This window comes from Lygodium microphyllum, chromosome 16, assembly GCF_053477565.2.
Source record: "Lygodium microphyllum isolate KBCC chromosome 16, Lygodium_microphyllum_v1.1.10, whole genome shotgun sequence".
NCBI classification, from domain to species: Eukaryota; Viridiplantae; Streptophyta; class Polypodiopsida; order Schizaeales; family Lygodiaceae; genus Lygodium; species Lygodium microphyllum.
Window position 1 is genome coordinate 22,820,656 of NC_141150.1, and position 15,621 is coordinate 22,836,276.

General features: G+C 38.2%; 1 non-coding gene across 1 annotated transcript; it reads left to right on the plus strand.

The window, feature by feature from the left end:
* The first annotated feature begins 4,429 nt into the window (after nt 1-4,429).
* On the plus strand, nt 4,430-4,511 carry TRNAL-AAG (transfer RNA leucine (anticodon AAG)). Its single transcript has one exon. It is a non-coding gene; the product is annotated as a tRNA-Leu (tRNA).
* Nucleotides 4,512-15,621: the final 11,110 nt, after the last annotated feature.

Consider the following 15,621-nt stretch of genomic DNA (forward strand, 5'->3'; position numbering starts at 1 on the left):
AGCTATTCCTTAACAAAATATATGAAAATGGCACTTGTATTACTCCTAAAAGCTCTTTTTTTTTTTTGCATATAAAGAAGGTTCTCACTGGATGGGGAGCCTCCTCCCTTCCTCATTGTTGAGTGTAGTCCATAATACACTTGCCCCAATGGTTGAAAGAAGTAAATGGCTAAGAAGTCATCTTCGAGCTATGCATGAGTATTTGACCATGCATAACATGTTTGACATTTACTATGGGATTACCTTGATTTTTTGTATGGTAAGTCTATGATTAAGCACATATGCACATGTACACGTACACACACACACACACACACACACAAAGTTACTTAGACAAGTATTGTCTCACTATTTACATTCATCATACTTAGATGTTACTATGAAATTATTTCCAATCTCCTTAGTGTCCTTCACGCCAAATAATAAGCTAAAAGAACTAATAGAAACTACGGTTGTTGCCCCACTTCTAAATAAGTATTTATACACCATTTGGATATTTCATCTCACCTATTCTTTGGCAATGATGGCATTACTCTTCAACAATGATGGCATCACTTGTGCTCATCACTTCTATAGAAAATACATATTCAAGATCATGTGTGTGTTCGATCACTAATGCTTTTTACTATACCTCTTATGATTTTGTTCTAATGGTACAACATTGCAAGTAAACTAGAGTACATTCTTCTAAGAACCTATTTTTATAGGACAGATTGGCTATAAGTTTTACCTCTTTTTTGTAAAAACATGGATTTACGTGTTGTGCAAGATTAGCCCATGTAATTTGCACATGCTTTAGGTTCACCTCAATTAAGTTTGGAAGTGACTAGAGGCACATCAATGTACTTAAAAGAATTACAATGGTATGTACAATCTCTTGTATTAAGTGCCCAAACCTACTTCTAGGCTTCCTTCTACCATTGTAATTTCCCTCAATATCAGATTATTTTGCATAAATATTAGAGATTCCACTAATGTTGAGAATCCACTTGGACTTAAAAGTTGGATAAGTATTCATGGTTCTATAGCTCACTTACACATATTTGGAGCACGATTTTTCACCACAATACCTCTGATTGACCATCATATTCAAACAACTAAACAAATATTTCATCTAGATAGGTACGTCACTAAAAGACCACTAGAGTCAAGGAGTACCAGAGATTGCAACCTTCTTGGAGTTCGCACAAAATCTTTGGACATATCTAGAGGCAAACCACCAAACTTAGCAGGTCATTTTTCATTCTCAGGCCATTTTGAAGGCATCTATGTCAAAGAGAATAATACAAGAGTTAGAGAGGGCTTTGGTTACAGTTACATTTTGTAAAAGAGGTATTCTTCTTCATTCTCTTCCTTGGCTCTCCCATGTCCCTCAAGATACCCTGAACTTGCTTCTTCAAACCTTCAGCTTTCTATGGAATAGCCTACCCACTAGCTTTGCAACCCCACCTCCCGAAGTACTTGGAAGTGCCATAGCAGTGCCTACAATATCATATTAGAGAATTTAGGAATTTTCCAAGTTCCACTTGGTAAGGAAACCTACCATATCTACCATTTCTCTTTTGGAGCCAACCCGGACTGCACCGACATTGTTAAACGCAAAGGAAGGGCTTATGCTACAATAAAGCGACACCTGCCGCAACTTGATTTGCTCCAAGTCTGAAACAATGGAGAAAGGCCGAGGGGAAGGCCACTCCCACCATGTCTTACTGAATGAATATCTACAATAGAAAATGTTGGTGATCAATAGCAGGGAGGCACGAAAACTCCATGAAAAGGAATGATATCAAAAAGAAAGCATGCTTTGAGGTCGTCAATTCTCTGTTGCCTTCACTGGCTTCTTCGCGGCCGACTTCTTCAGTCCCTCCAACAACTTGAACAAGTGCTTCACTTGCACTAGCTTCCCTTCTTCGTCAGATTCTTCAATCACATCGACAATAGCTCCTTGAAGTTTAGCGACAAGCCTATCTTATATTGCTCCTCTATGAATTTAGCTATGGCAACTTGGCTCTCTTGTACTTCTCCTCTACAAATTTAGCTATGGAAAATTCATCGGAGACTGTGTGTTCCTTTAGGGGACAAAGATGGCCTCCACATCATTTGGAGGTAGGTAGAATGTGCAACAGGAGCCTTTGCGACTTTAGGCTTCCTTGCTGTCGCAGAGGACTTCGTGGCCTGCTTGGAAGCCTACATGGCTTCGACATCTGAGATAGGTGGTAGCACGGTGACCCATGCTTATATGGATGACTCTTATGCTCTTTATGCTTATCATGTAGATTATCCATCTAGTCCCAAGGAAAGGAATGGTTTTGGAAAATCCCTACCTTGATCAACATTTCACCAGTGCAGCCCTCCCCCTACTTCAAGGGTGCAATTTTGAGTGAGGATTAGCTAACTTTGTCCTAGTCTTCACTGCAAACAACTTGTAAACAATGCGCTATTTTAGAACATTTTTTACCCTACATTTATGATAGTCAAATGTCGCTTATAATGGAATAAAAGTATGCTTCATGAGCTTTGGGCTGACATGTCACATGCCTCAATCGGAGCTACCCATAGGAAGTTATGACCAGTTTGCTCCAACGTGCCTATTTTGGATAGCATGATGTCTATTGTTTTTGTTAGCCCCTAATTGTCAAGAATTGGTGGCCAAACTCATACACTATCCACTTGCGCATGTTGTATGCATCATATGCACATTTGTATGCCCCAATTCCACTTGAGATTGTACTCCCCCATATATATATTCTCCTTTGTAATGTTGAACATAGCAATACTCTACAACCCCCCTTCGGGTGTGAGCCACACCAATAAGTCCTCTATTTTATTTTTAAGGGCAAAAACCTTTGGGGTGGGGATAGAATGTGAAAGTGTGGGGATAAACGAGTAGGACACATGTTACCAAGGGAATACCCAACTATATTGACAAGGTATTTAAATGTTGAGAGACCCAATTAGGGCATCAATTTATCAATAATCAAGTCTCTTTTACCCTTCCTTCCAACTTTCATGGCTTTCCTTTCCTTGCTCTCTCTTTTCATGTATTTCTCTCTCTGCTACTAGTCTTTCTCTCTCCTTCTCTCATCTACTTCCTCCTTATCTCTCCTCTTTGCAGTCTCTCCCTTCTCCCCTTCTCTCTCCTAGGTCTGCTTCATTACATCTAGTCCTCAAACCATTAGCATAGTCCCTAGGTATACCTTTAGGAATGACTAAATCACACGAGCATGCTTCCAAGCTTCCAAACTCAAATATGTACCCGTTATTTTCTATATTGTATGGGCCCATAAGCAACTAATACTACCACCAATATGCTAATGATGGTCATGCCCTCTAGAGTTTAGGAATCTAGGAAAAGTATGTTTGAAAGAAATTGTGCTAGCACTTTATTACTTCTTTTCCAACCCCAAAGTAAAAATCTATATAGTGAACACATGGTGTGGCGTTGATGAGGTAGCTACAAGTTTTCATGATCCATTCCCAAACCTCAAATGTTTAGTGCTATTGAGAACAAACTTCAAAGTGAAGATAGGAGCCTTCGATTGACCTTGGAAGGAAAGTCAAGTCCATGGTATTGATCACTTTGACATGGTTGATAGGACACTTGGTGCAATCTCAGGGCTACCTTCAAGAAGGGTTTAACGCACTAGGCTTGCAAAACTTGTCAATGTTACTCTTTAGTAGTTTTCGTCTTGCTATGGCTTCCTTGTATTGCTCATTATGGCCTCACAATCCATGTCAATTTTCTTCCTTCTCTAGCTTTGTGTTGCAATGAGGTGAGACCTTTGACATCTTCACATGCTTAAGAGTACTCAATTGAGGAAAGAGTTCTGTTGCGTGAATATAATCGCTTTCATAATCTGTAGTTTCTATTTTCTATATTCATTGGCGTAACTTGGAGTAGATGCATTTCTGCTTGTATGAGAGGGAGTTATGTGACTTTCTTCTTGGCATATTGCATGCCAAGGAGAATTCTTGGTATGCCTTCGGATACAGAAGTGGATTTATTTATTTATATACACGCATGTGTGTGTGTGTGTGTGCGCGGAATATATTGTTCCCTATGTCTCCGCCGGATGAACCAACAGTAAAGAGTTCGGGCCTGTAAAGGCATTTCAATGGAGTAATAAACCCACAGGGCAAACAAGCCATGATGATTGCTCTTGGTTCTGCGCACTGCAGACGCAGCAATCTTCCTGATCAACATCTGTATGTCCTACGTGTTCAAGCTTCTTACCAAACCAAACTGCATAAAATGTTACTGTTCGGCTTTCTTCCTTCACAACAATGGAGAACGATATCGAAAACGGTGTAAAAAAAGGAGAAAGCGTGACTTAATCATTAATATGGGAGGCAAAGAACCACCGGAAGTATTCGTAGTATTGCTGCATGAAAATGAATTTATTGTAAAAGTCAAAGCTACTTGCAACCGGTTTGAGATGGCCGAGTTGGTCTAAGGCGCCAGATTAAGGTTCTGGTCCGAAAGGGCGTGGGTTCAAATCCGACTCTCAACACATCGAGCATTTTAATGTTAAGAAAACGTACGTCTTTTTAAAGGGGGTTCAAATCCGATCTCACCAACCAACTTTCTATGGTGAGCTTTTTCTTTTCTATATAAGTTTCTATCCTCGAGCCTAACACATACTTTTTAATTTTTGGGCCAGAGAAAGAATGTATTTTTTGGAGGATCGGATCTATAATTTGCATTTTTTTAATATTTGAATATCTTGAGCATATAGATGATATCAAAAGGAACTAAATGTGTCTAATGTTAAATTTTCTATTTTTGAATCTCATAAACAATTTGAAAAATACAACTTTTGGGGGTTTCTCAAGGTAATAATGCACTTATGAGCCAATAATTTGAAGCTTTTTAGCAAAGTTAATGATGACACATAAACAAGATTCTTAGCATATTCACTTTTTTTGTCACATTACTAGCCCCAATGTGTTTTTCTTTTTGCACATGTTTCACAATTACTCAATTTTAGATTTACTCAAGACTTGATTGTCCAAGCTATTTATACAATATCCCCTTTCACAAAGATGTGAGAGGTGCTAAAGCTTGACAATGGCCCAAAAAAGCATGACATGATAGTATATTCCATTTATGACCTTAATTGGGACTTCAAGAACTATGTTTTAGCTTAAATTATAATTTACGGGGGGTACACATCATCTTTGACCACATGAGCAAAAGAAGAAGAAGTGAAAGTGACAATAGCAGCAGTAGTAGTGCATGGTAGCAGACTTGTCAAAATTAGTAGTAGTTGAGTCAAGCACATTTTGTTCTTGAGTGAACACTGCTTCATGTTCTTCACAAACATTATGAAATAATTTCGGACATGAGATTTGGTTCATTGTTTATATTGCGCACAAGGTACACATATGATAGCTTGTTGTTTACTCATTGATTGTTGTTTACTTGTTCTTTTAACAATATATGTTTACATGTCCTCAATATATAAATTTTCCAAGGACAATGAAGATAAATCATTTTAACCAATCATAAGATTAGATATTTTCTTACAAACTCATAATCCTTAGGAAAGAGCTTTTCCTCCTCGTTTTCTAGTAATTATCTTCTAGGAGAAGGCATTGGATTATGAACATCATGTGCAAAAAACTAAGGGATGAAGACCATGTTTTCAAGATAACACATCGAAAGCTTCACTATACTAAATTGCACTAGTGTACTAGTACACTATGCACATGCACTACACACTACACTAGTGCACATATACTGCACACCCACCACAGTGTACTAAGCATCCCTCTGACCTCAAGAAGGGGGAGAATCAATGTAGTCTAATGGTCATGGACCACCCAACCATGGTATGGAGGCAATGTGTGGTGGTACATATTGTTTATAGCCTTAGGTGGCACTTTAGGGCTATCATCGCCCACTAGGTTTTCATGCAATCATCTCCACACACCAAGCAATCACTTAAAGGAGGTAAGCATGCAAGATAGATAAATGAGAATCATGAGTAGATCAATGGGAAAGAGTGAATGACTACCTTCAAGCAATGAAAGAACTAAAGGGCATGGTAGAGATGGAGAAGCAACTTTGGTTTGATTAGTGGAGATACAACAAAGCCTACATATTATCTCTAGCTAATTCCAACAATTGGACCTTCAAATGTGCCTATTCCACTCTCCCTTGCTAGCGTTAAATAATGGTATGCAACTCACTATTTTACTGCTATGTACATCTATTTTATGGGATGTCTCCCCAAAAAAGACAATTCTCTTAGTGGTTTTGTGTAGCTTACTAAGCTAAATTCTTGCAACACCCATTTGTCGACAAAGGTTTCTTTATGGTCCTTGCAATGGGCTCCAAGGCCAAGCATGATTAGGTACTCAATTATGTAGTCAAGTTCAAAGGTAACCTCATTGACACACACCCATGTTGTTCCTCTTTCTCAACCAAAGGTGTTCTCCAACAAGAGTGTCTTATATGGGTTACTTGTTCTGATTTGCCTATTTGGATACATGGCAACTTCTCCAATTGGGTGGAAACCCTAGATAAAGTGCCATATGTCCCTACTACTACCTAAACTACTAAAATCCTTCAAATGGACCTACACACTCTAGGACTCCTAAAATGAACCCCCAAAGATCTTGGAGGCATTTGATCCTATGGGCTTGACCTGAATGTTCCAATCAAGTTCTCCTTGTTTTGATATGCTTATTTTAAATGCAAGTGGCCATTTTGCTAGAAATTTCATCAAACTGCATGGAGAGCAAGACACAATGTATGATAAGGCTCAAGATGGACATGAAAAGATGGAGAAAAAGAGTGTGGGCATGTAGAACCTTGTAAAGGCCTTCTAGTTCAAAGGCAAGATTGGCTTGGCATTCTCTAGTCAAATGGAGGATAGATTGGAAAGAACCTTAGGGTAACATCTTTCAATCGGTAAGGGGAAAGAGAACTCTAATTCTAGGAAAGGTATGTAAAAGGACAAGGCTACAAAAGGAAAACCTTGGCTATCAATCAAAAAATTTGCTCACTTACATCTTTCAATCGGTAAGGGGAAAGTGAACTCCAATTCTAAGAAAGTTATGTAAAAGGACAGGGCTACAAAAGGAAAACCTCGACTATCAATCAAAAAATTTTCTCACTTACATCTTGGGCAAAAACTTTTACACCTTTGTATATGGAGAAGATGAAACCTGGAGGATGCCAACATACTATATTTTAAGTAGAGGAAAGAGACCTCTTGAATTATGATGGTGTTATGAAAATGGGACAAACTTGCTCTTTGATAAGAGAAATAATGTCTTCTACAACATCATTTGAAATAGGAAGCTGAATTTGATAGTGACAGAAGAAGTTATATTGAATGAGGAGGAGGCCACAAAGGTCGAGTTTCAATGCTACATAATGTTTTCTTATATGTATAGGAGAGGGAAAGGAGGCACCAAGCTTCTTTGTTGGAAAATGTGGATTTAGAGCTACAACTAGAGCATGGGCTATGGAGTATAGATGAATAAGAAGAAGAATGCGAACATGGCAACTAACAACGAAGTCCTTTAGGTCAAAATAATTAGCTCTATAACATTGAGAAGTTGAGATGAAGAAGCTTGACAACTTCACTTCATTAGTTAATGATGAAAGAGCCAACCACATCATTATATAGCTTTCATGAGTGGTTCTCTCTTCCTCACTTTGCTTATGGGTTAGTACATGTGCCTCTAGCACCACTATTTTAACACCCTCCCTTGGTGCTAGCTTGTCCTTTGGACAAATTTCACCCAAGGATGTAGGTTTCACTTGTTCAATATCCCCCCTACATGCTAGCTAGCCCTTTAGCTCTCAATTATGTCATACAAGGCCGCTAGCTCTAGCAATGTCATCAACGAATAGGCAAATACAACTTAGATTGATTTGGGAATTAGTGCCCTTTACTACATCATTGGTGCCAATGGTGGACATTATAATTGTGGATTTTGTAGCTTCTTAAGATTTTTTGGATATTGCCTTTGGTTTTTCTTGCTTGTTGATTTTTGACTACTTAGTCATAATTATGTCCTTGTTTTCTTGATCTTGATCTCCTTTATATTTTGGCATTCTTGGAGAAGCTTCATATTGATCATCTTGGTCTCCTTAGACTTCTAGATCTTCAAGTTCTTCATCTTTGCTTGGATAGGGTTTTGCATTTGTTCTTGAAAGGCAAATATCATATATTCTTTTCTTTTTGGACATCATGCATTTTGAACGCATGAGATTTTCCTTGTCTTGGGAAGAGAAAATGCTTTTGCTTAGTGGCTTCTTGGCATATGTGACTTGTTGAAAAATATGGAGAGGCCTTATCAAGGCATTTCCCTTAGTAGTGACTAACTCCTTTAAAAGGAGTAATGAGAATATGTGCACAAATAGATACTTTGGAGAATGCTTTTTGCTTATGCATGTGAAGAAGACCTCTAAGTTTGCATAGAAACAACCCTTTTGTGCCTTTTCTTCATGTCTTATTGATTCTATTATAGGTGTTGTCTGCAAACTACAAAATAATCACTATTTGGTATTGGACACACCTCACTCTTTCACACCCTTTGTTTTCTAACATGATCTACACTTCAACATCTATGTATATCTCAACACTTCATTATGGCAATTGTTGCCAACAACTGAAGAAGCAACCAAAGTATAATCATTTGAACTATAGTGCAATGCATTAACCTCCTCAATCTTGACAATGGATTTAGTGATGCACAGATAACTAGTATTGCTTTATGCAATATGAACATAGATTTTTTTTCTCTAGTGGTTTGAATTGAACCAATTTAGACATAAGTAGGGTGAATGTAACTCAAAAATAAATTGTTCAACTCAAATAATGTAAAGTTAGTTTCATCTCAAATCTAACCAATTTTGTAGTTTGCTAGTGTAAACACAACTTTGAAATATCCAACTTCCAATGATGATAGTGTGAAAAAATGTTTTCCTGGTAAATAGGCTATGATAAGCTTTGCCTAGCTAAAATCCAAGTGTTTGTAGAGGCAGGAAGTAATCCTAGCATTCCATGCCCATGGGGCTTGCTTTAAGCCATGCAATGCTTTTTTCAATCCGCATACATATGACTGATAATCGAGATGCACATAGCCCTCTAGTTGATCCATATAAACCTCTTCTACAAAATCACAATTTAGAAAAACATTTTCAATGTCCATTTGATAAATATTCCAGCCTTTGGATGCAGCCAATGCAATAACAATTCATACATTTTTCATCTTAGCAATAGGACTAGAGGTTTCCTCATAATCCAACCCATACTGCTAGGCATATCCTTTCACAACCAATTTGGCTTTATACCTCGCTATAATGAGCCATCAGACTTACATTTTACCTTATAGACCCACTTGCATCCAATATGCATTTTTCCCTCATGCAACTCAACCAAATCCTATGTTCTATTTTTCAACAAAGCCTCATATTCGACATCCATAGCCTTGCACCAGTTTTCATCCTTAACTGCTTCTATAAAAGATGTAGGCTCTTTATATTTTTGCACTTCTGTCATGTATGCATAATGTTTCCCTAAGTAACCACTATAGGTGAGCCTATCTACAAGCTTCTTTTCTCTCTGCAATCTCTACAATGGAGGTGAACTAGATTCTACTCTCCCATGAGGTGGTATTTATCTCTAAACTCTAGGTGTAACCACCTACTCTACAGATATGCCAAACTCACTACCCAGACTCTTAGAAGAGTTGTATCTTGAAGTCAATGGACCTTTAACATCATCGAAAATATTCTCTTTTCCTTTATCTCTTCCCCTCACTGACATATCCATGTCAATGGATGGAGACCCATGGCTCCATAGCCTACTTGTCGTCTAAGGACTTACACAGCCAGATGCATCCTAAGTAGGTCCACTAGTAGACATAGTGTCTTGTTGTCCATTTTCAGCATACATGCCCTGTGAAGTGTCATCATATACTGCAATCTGCTTAGTAGCATACCAAGATGCTAACTCATCAAACACAACATCATGGCTGAGCAATATCTCTAGAGTAGTTAGAATAATGCTCTTGTATGCCTTTCTTTCCTATGAGTATCCAAGGAAAACACACTTCACTGCTTTAGGGTCAAGTTTCATAGGTTTGTCATCTGGAACATGAACATTCGCAATTATCAAATACTTTCAAATATCGGATGTGAGGCTTATAGCCATACAACTGCTCATAAGGTGTCTTTTCATGTATTCATGCTATAAGTGCTCTATTCATAACATAGGCAACTATAAGTGCTGCTTCAATCCAATAAGGGAAAGGCATGTCCTTCTCATTCAACATGACCCCGGATGCCTCCTGATCCCATGCTTTGCTAAGTTTCTATTAAACTCCTTTGACACGTACTCGCCACCACCATTGTAAGCATGAGGCACAACATGAGCTTTAAAATCCATGAAGCTGTCTAAAACCTCATCTTTGTGCTTTAGGATGTATATCCATGTGTACTTGTTATAGTCATCCACAAAGGTCACATAGTATCTAGACCCACCCAATGATCCATTATGCGCCAGTCCCCAGATATCTGAGTGCATAAGCTGTAAAAGCCTACTATTATTCTATGTATTCTTGGCAAATGAAAACCTGGTTTGTTTCCCAAACTGACATGCTAAGCAAACATGTCCCAAATCAACATATTTAAACCTTGGCAACCCTATAACAAGATCCTTATGTTGAATATTTTTCAGCTTTTGGACATTTGTATGTCCATTTCGCTTATGCGATATATCAATGTCTTAGATACTTTTCCCATCATGAGCAAACATAACATCATTTCAGGGATGTTTGTATCTAGTGTAAATATCCTACCATGTCACTGGCCTTTAGCAATAGCCATCTCTATTAAATTGTACCTACAGGTTCTGCTCAACATATGACCAAAAAATAACAGATTCTCGATGATTGATGGAACATGCAATACATCATGCAACTACTATTTTTTGCCATCAAGCATAACCAGAGGAACAATCCTTGTGTGTGCTATGTCATGATGAGAATCATCTCCAGTACATGCATAGCCATTAGCACATGTTTTCAGCTCATCAAACCACTCACCATGTGGTGTCATGTGATTCGAGGCACTAGAATCTATATACTAGACATCATCATACTTTTCATGTTGCTTACCCTTGTTGCGTACATAAGTCATAGCAAATAGTCTCTCACCAATCTTAGACTCTACATGATTAGAAGATGCATAATGGCCCTGCTGTTTACCCTTCTGATCAGCCTACTTTTTCCAGCACTCTTTTGCAATGTGGCCATGCTTGCCACTAATTGCAATCTTTATCCTTGTTTGCATTTTCATGAGTAGACTGAGCGTGCTAGGATCCTCCACCCCTACACTAAGATCTCCCCCTCGCACAGGAGTATCCACCATCTCTACTACCATCAAATCCATGATGACTCTGCCCATCCTGAGATGCATGTTGTTGGATTCTCCTACTACGGCTTGAACATCTACCACGATGACCACTGCCTCGCTGATTAGAGTAAAAAGTTGCATCTCTATTTTTAGAGTTACTCGAGCTCACAATCAAACCCGATTTCACTTCTTCATGGATAAGGAAGGATATCAATTCATTAAAGTCATGCATTTCAGCCCTAATGAGTGAAATTGATATATCGAAGGACTTGTATTCAGGCCCTAAACCATTCAGGGTCATAGCCACCAAATCCTCTCATCTACCTCAGTCCCAATGGATGCTAGCTGATCTACAATCTTCTTTATCTCAGTCACGTATTCCTGAAGGGACTGTCCTTTCTTGTTCATTGTGTTAAACTTCTACTTCAGCTATATTTTTTTTGTACTAGCGATAGTACCATAGTATCTCATCAAAATACCTCATGCATTCTTCGATGAGTTGCAATTCATTATTTGCATAGCCATAGCATCGGTAATACATAGGGATAGCCAATGCAGTACCTTTCGAGCTCTCTCAGTCTATACTCGATGTGCCCTAAGCTTATCAGGAGGTGCATTCTTGCCGGGGAGTTTGGGCTTAGCCTCTACACCTATAACCAAGTCCCAGTAACCCTTGCCAATTAAAAAGTTCTCCATCCTAAACTTATAGATAGCATAGTTGTTGTTATCAAGTTTCCCACCCATTATTTGAGTTATGTTATCAATCCTGTCAACATTTGCCATCTCTCTAACTTTATGTGTTCAATGTAGTCTTCAACAATTAATGAGTGACCAAACAATGCTTGACTCCCTACAAAACCAGGTCAACCAATCACTAAGCAAGTGTTTGTTTAGACACAGCTTATGTAAGATAGTTTCAATCCATAGATTTGTGATAGTAAATTGATTGTAGAAACCACTGTATTTTTAGATTGCAAATATGTCAAAAACATCCCCAAATAGGTGTCATACCATTCATGGGTAAACGCATTCCAATTAGGTTCCATTCACTACCCACTAGACATCTAGATATGGTTTTACATTCAATGACAAACCGAAATCTATAATAAGCAACAGTCAACTACAATACCATCAAAAAGACAGTCCAAATCTCAACAGCTTGTAGTGATTTAAAGCAGTGAAATACATTCTATTCCAGACTTTGTTTCAATCTTCATTTGCAAAGTATATTCCTTAATTGTAGCTCAGTAGCTTCCAATCTTTCCAAATCATACAACCAAGATGCCAAACTCTATTGCCATGATGTCCATATAGGCCATCAATCAATTGTGGACTATCAATATTCAGGATAGCTTGCAGAGTATTTCAGATCTATAAATGCACTTTAATACCTAAAATTTAGGCTCTTGTTCATGCCCAAATACATGAGTTTGAAGGCACGCACAATGCCAAGCCAACAAGTGAACCATCTACCCAATGTGGACAAAAAAGAAGCTTGACTTATTAGCAAGGATGTTATCCACACAAGTACAATCTTACAATGATCTGCTCAATCTGATGTTTGTCATGAAGAAATCAATGCTTGTTGTGATGCTTTCTGTTGCCAGACTTCCAAGAGGTGACTACTTACTATTTTCCACAAGCTTACTAATGAGCATTCACACTGATATGCAGACTGAAGCAATGAGCTTCAAGCATAGTTCAACCATGCCTCATATGCCATTCACATTTGCCAAGATATCCAGCAGTCATTCTTGCCTCATTTGCATCAAACAAAAATAGGCACAATCCTTTCAACTTCATGTTTTTCTAGCTACTCATCTTCTCTAATCAAATGTTCACTTTAAGAGCTTGAACACATGCCAAATAACCCAACAACTAAGCCTCAATAGGCTCTTACATTGATAGGACTCAGATGTCTCTAATACATACCACTTGAAGTATACACCATGGTTGCCATTACTCTATTGCAGAGATTTCATATCTAGCTTCCAGCTCTATACTCCAACTCCCGATCTCTGGTGAGCTTCAATGCTTCTCACACTTCCATTACTTCATGGGGTCATGGGGGTTCATGGCTCTGATACCATGTAGAAAGATGAGAGAGAGATAAGGGCAACAGAGAGCAGACCATTCTCAATGAGATTCATCATTATTATACATCACACCAAAAAACCAAAGTACATCTAACTTAGGTCTAAGTGACTAGTGACTAGCCACTAACTAACTCTAGTTAAGTCAACTACCAACTTATTAAAGATACACACATGATAGACAACTACACACACACAACTCTCATGTTCGTAGGTAGTAGATAGACTGAGCTTGCATATCTCAACACAATGGTAGCCCCCAACTCACTCCAAACATAGTAATGAGTAGATGAAATGATATAACTTCATGCTTACCTTGAATGGCAACCCTTCAAGTGCTCCAAAAGCCTATCAACCCTTTGCAAGCTATGGCTATGGGCTTCAAGCTCCAAGCTTCAACTTGCTTGCATAAACACAATTTATTGACCTTGAACCTCCTTGTGTTGAGCTCCACACATAGCAATTGGGCACACCCTCAACCTCATAGCCTCAAGAATGAGGCTCTAATACCCTGTTAGAAAATATGGATTTAGAGCTAGAGCTAAAGCATGCCATGGAGTATAGAAGAAGAAGAAGAAGAAGAAGAATGCAAACATGGAAACCAACAATGAAGCCCTTTAGGCCAAGTTAATTAGCTCTATAGCATTGAAGAGTTGAGGCATAAAGAAGCTTGACAACTTCACTTCATTGCTTGCATAATCAAAGAGCCAAGTACATCATTATATAGCTTTCAAAAGTGGCCCTCTCTTCCTCACTTTGCTATGGGATAGTACATGTCCCCCTAACACCATATTTTAACATTCTTGTGAAGGAAACCCTCAATCCTTCCTTCGTATGGAGGTAGGAGATGGAAATTTTGTGGTAGCCATCATATTAAAGTGGGGAAGATGAGATTGCCATGGCTTCTTTGTATGCTTTGAGCATTTTCGCCATTGAAGTGCAACACTAGGCTAATTTAATAGTAATGTGATTGGAACATGATGTGTGTGCTGATAGATCTCATAAGGGAGGTTACATGTTGATGGATGAAAGATATACATGGGATGATTTTATTCATACCTATCCTTCTACAACCTAGCCCTCAAAGACTAGGATGGACCTAACATCATCTTCACTTGGCATAGTAACATATCTCTTTAATATCATTTTTTAAGCCAACTCTTCAATAATTTTTTTATTGATCATTTGAAAAGCACAGTTAGTTTATGATGTTTATGGATATTCTTTGAATAGGGATCCCTATTAGTCTAGAAAATGATGGTCTGCTCTTTCTTACACAAGAAGAGACAAGGAGAGGACATGCATCAATTTCAAGAGCTACTAAACCACGTTAACCATGACTCTTCTAGCATAGCAAAAGCTAGGGGTAGTGATCGGGTTGAGCCTAAACCAATCAAGCTTTTTTATTTGAATAGAGATTTCTGACAGCTAATAGAGGTACTTTAGTTATTTGTCTGGGAAAGTTTATTGACTATCCTGTCAAGTTGAACCTCTGACATAACAAACGATTCGAGATATTCATTTCAGCTTTGGTATTATTAGTTACGTTGTTTCTACTTTTGAGGGACTATTTCATCTTTGTCGATTGGTCCGATTTGTTACTATTTGATAATCGAGTGAATTGAGAAAAGTAGCACCATAAGATTTGTTATTGAAAGTCTAGGATGATGCAGTAAAATGTGCCATTTCAAACAATGTTTTTCCTTTCACCCAAGAAGGTAGTACTTGGCGAGTAGTTAGATTCGATAGATTCCATGTGAATTATAATTCCTAGTGGATTAGTGGAAGCCACAAATTCAAGACCATGCAAGAGCTCAGCTCCTCAAAGCACATCCTTATCATGTGTGCCATTATAATCCTCATGGTTGGAAGTTCTATGAATAGCCCTTCGCCTTTCCGATTCAATGTGTCCTTAAATGATGTTAGGTTTGTGGATGGTTTGAAAATAACCTACAATACTGCAAGGGACAAAGATCTCGTAGCTCGTTTATTTGTGAGATAGATGTTCTAAAGAGAGTATCACTAACACAAAGAGCCATAGCAAAGATCAAGCTATTAACAATAGTTTAAATTATATCAACTTCAACATCAGCAACTTTAATGATAGCCTTACCTCCAACAACTTAACTATCAGCTGCCTAAATGCCATTA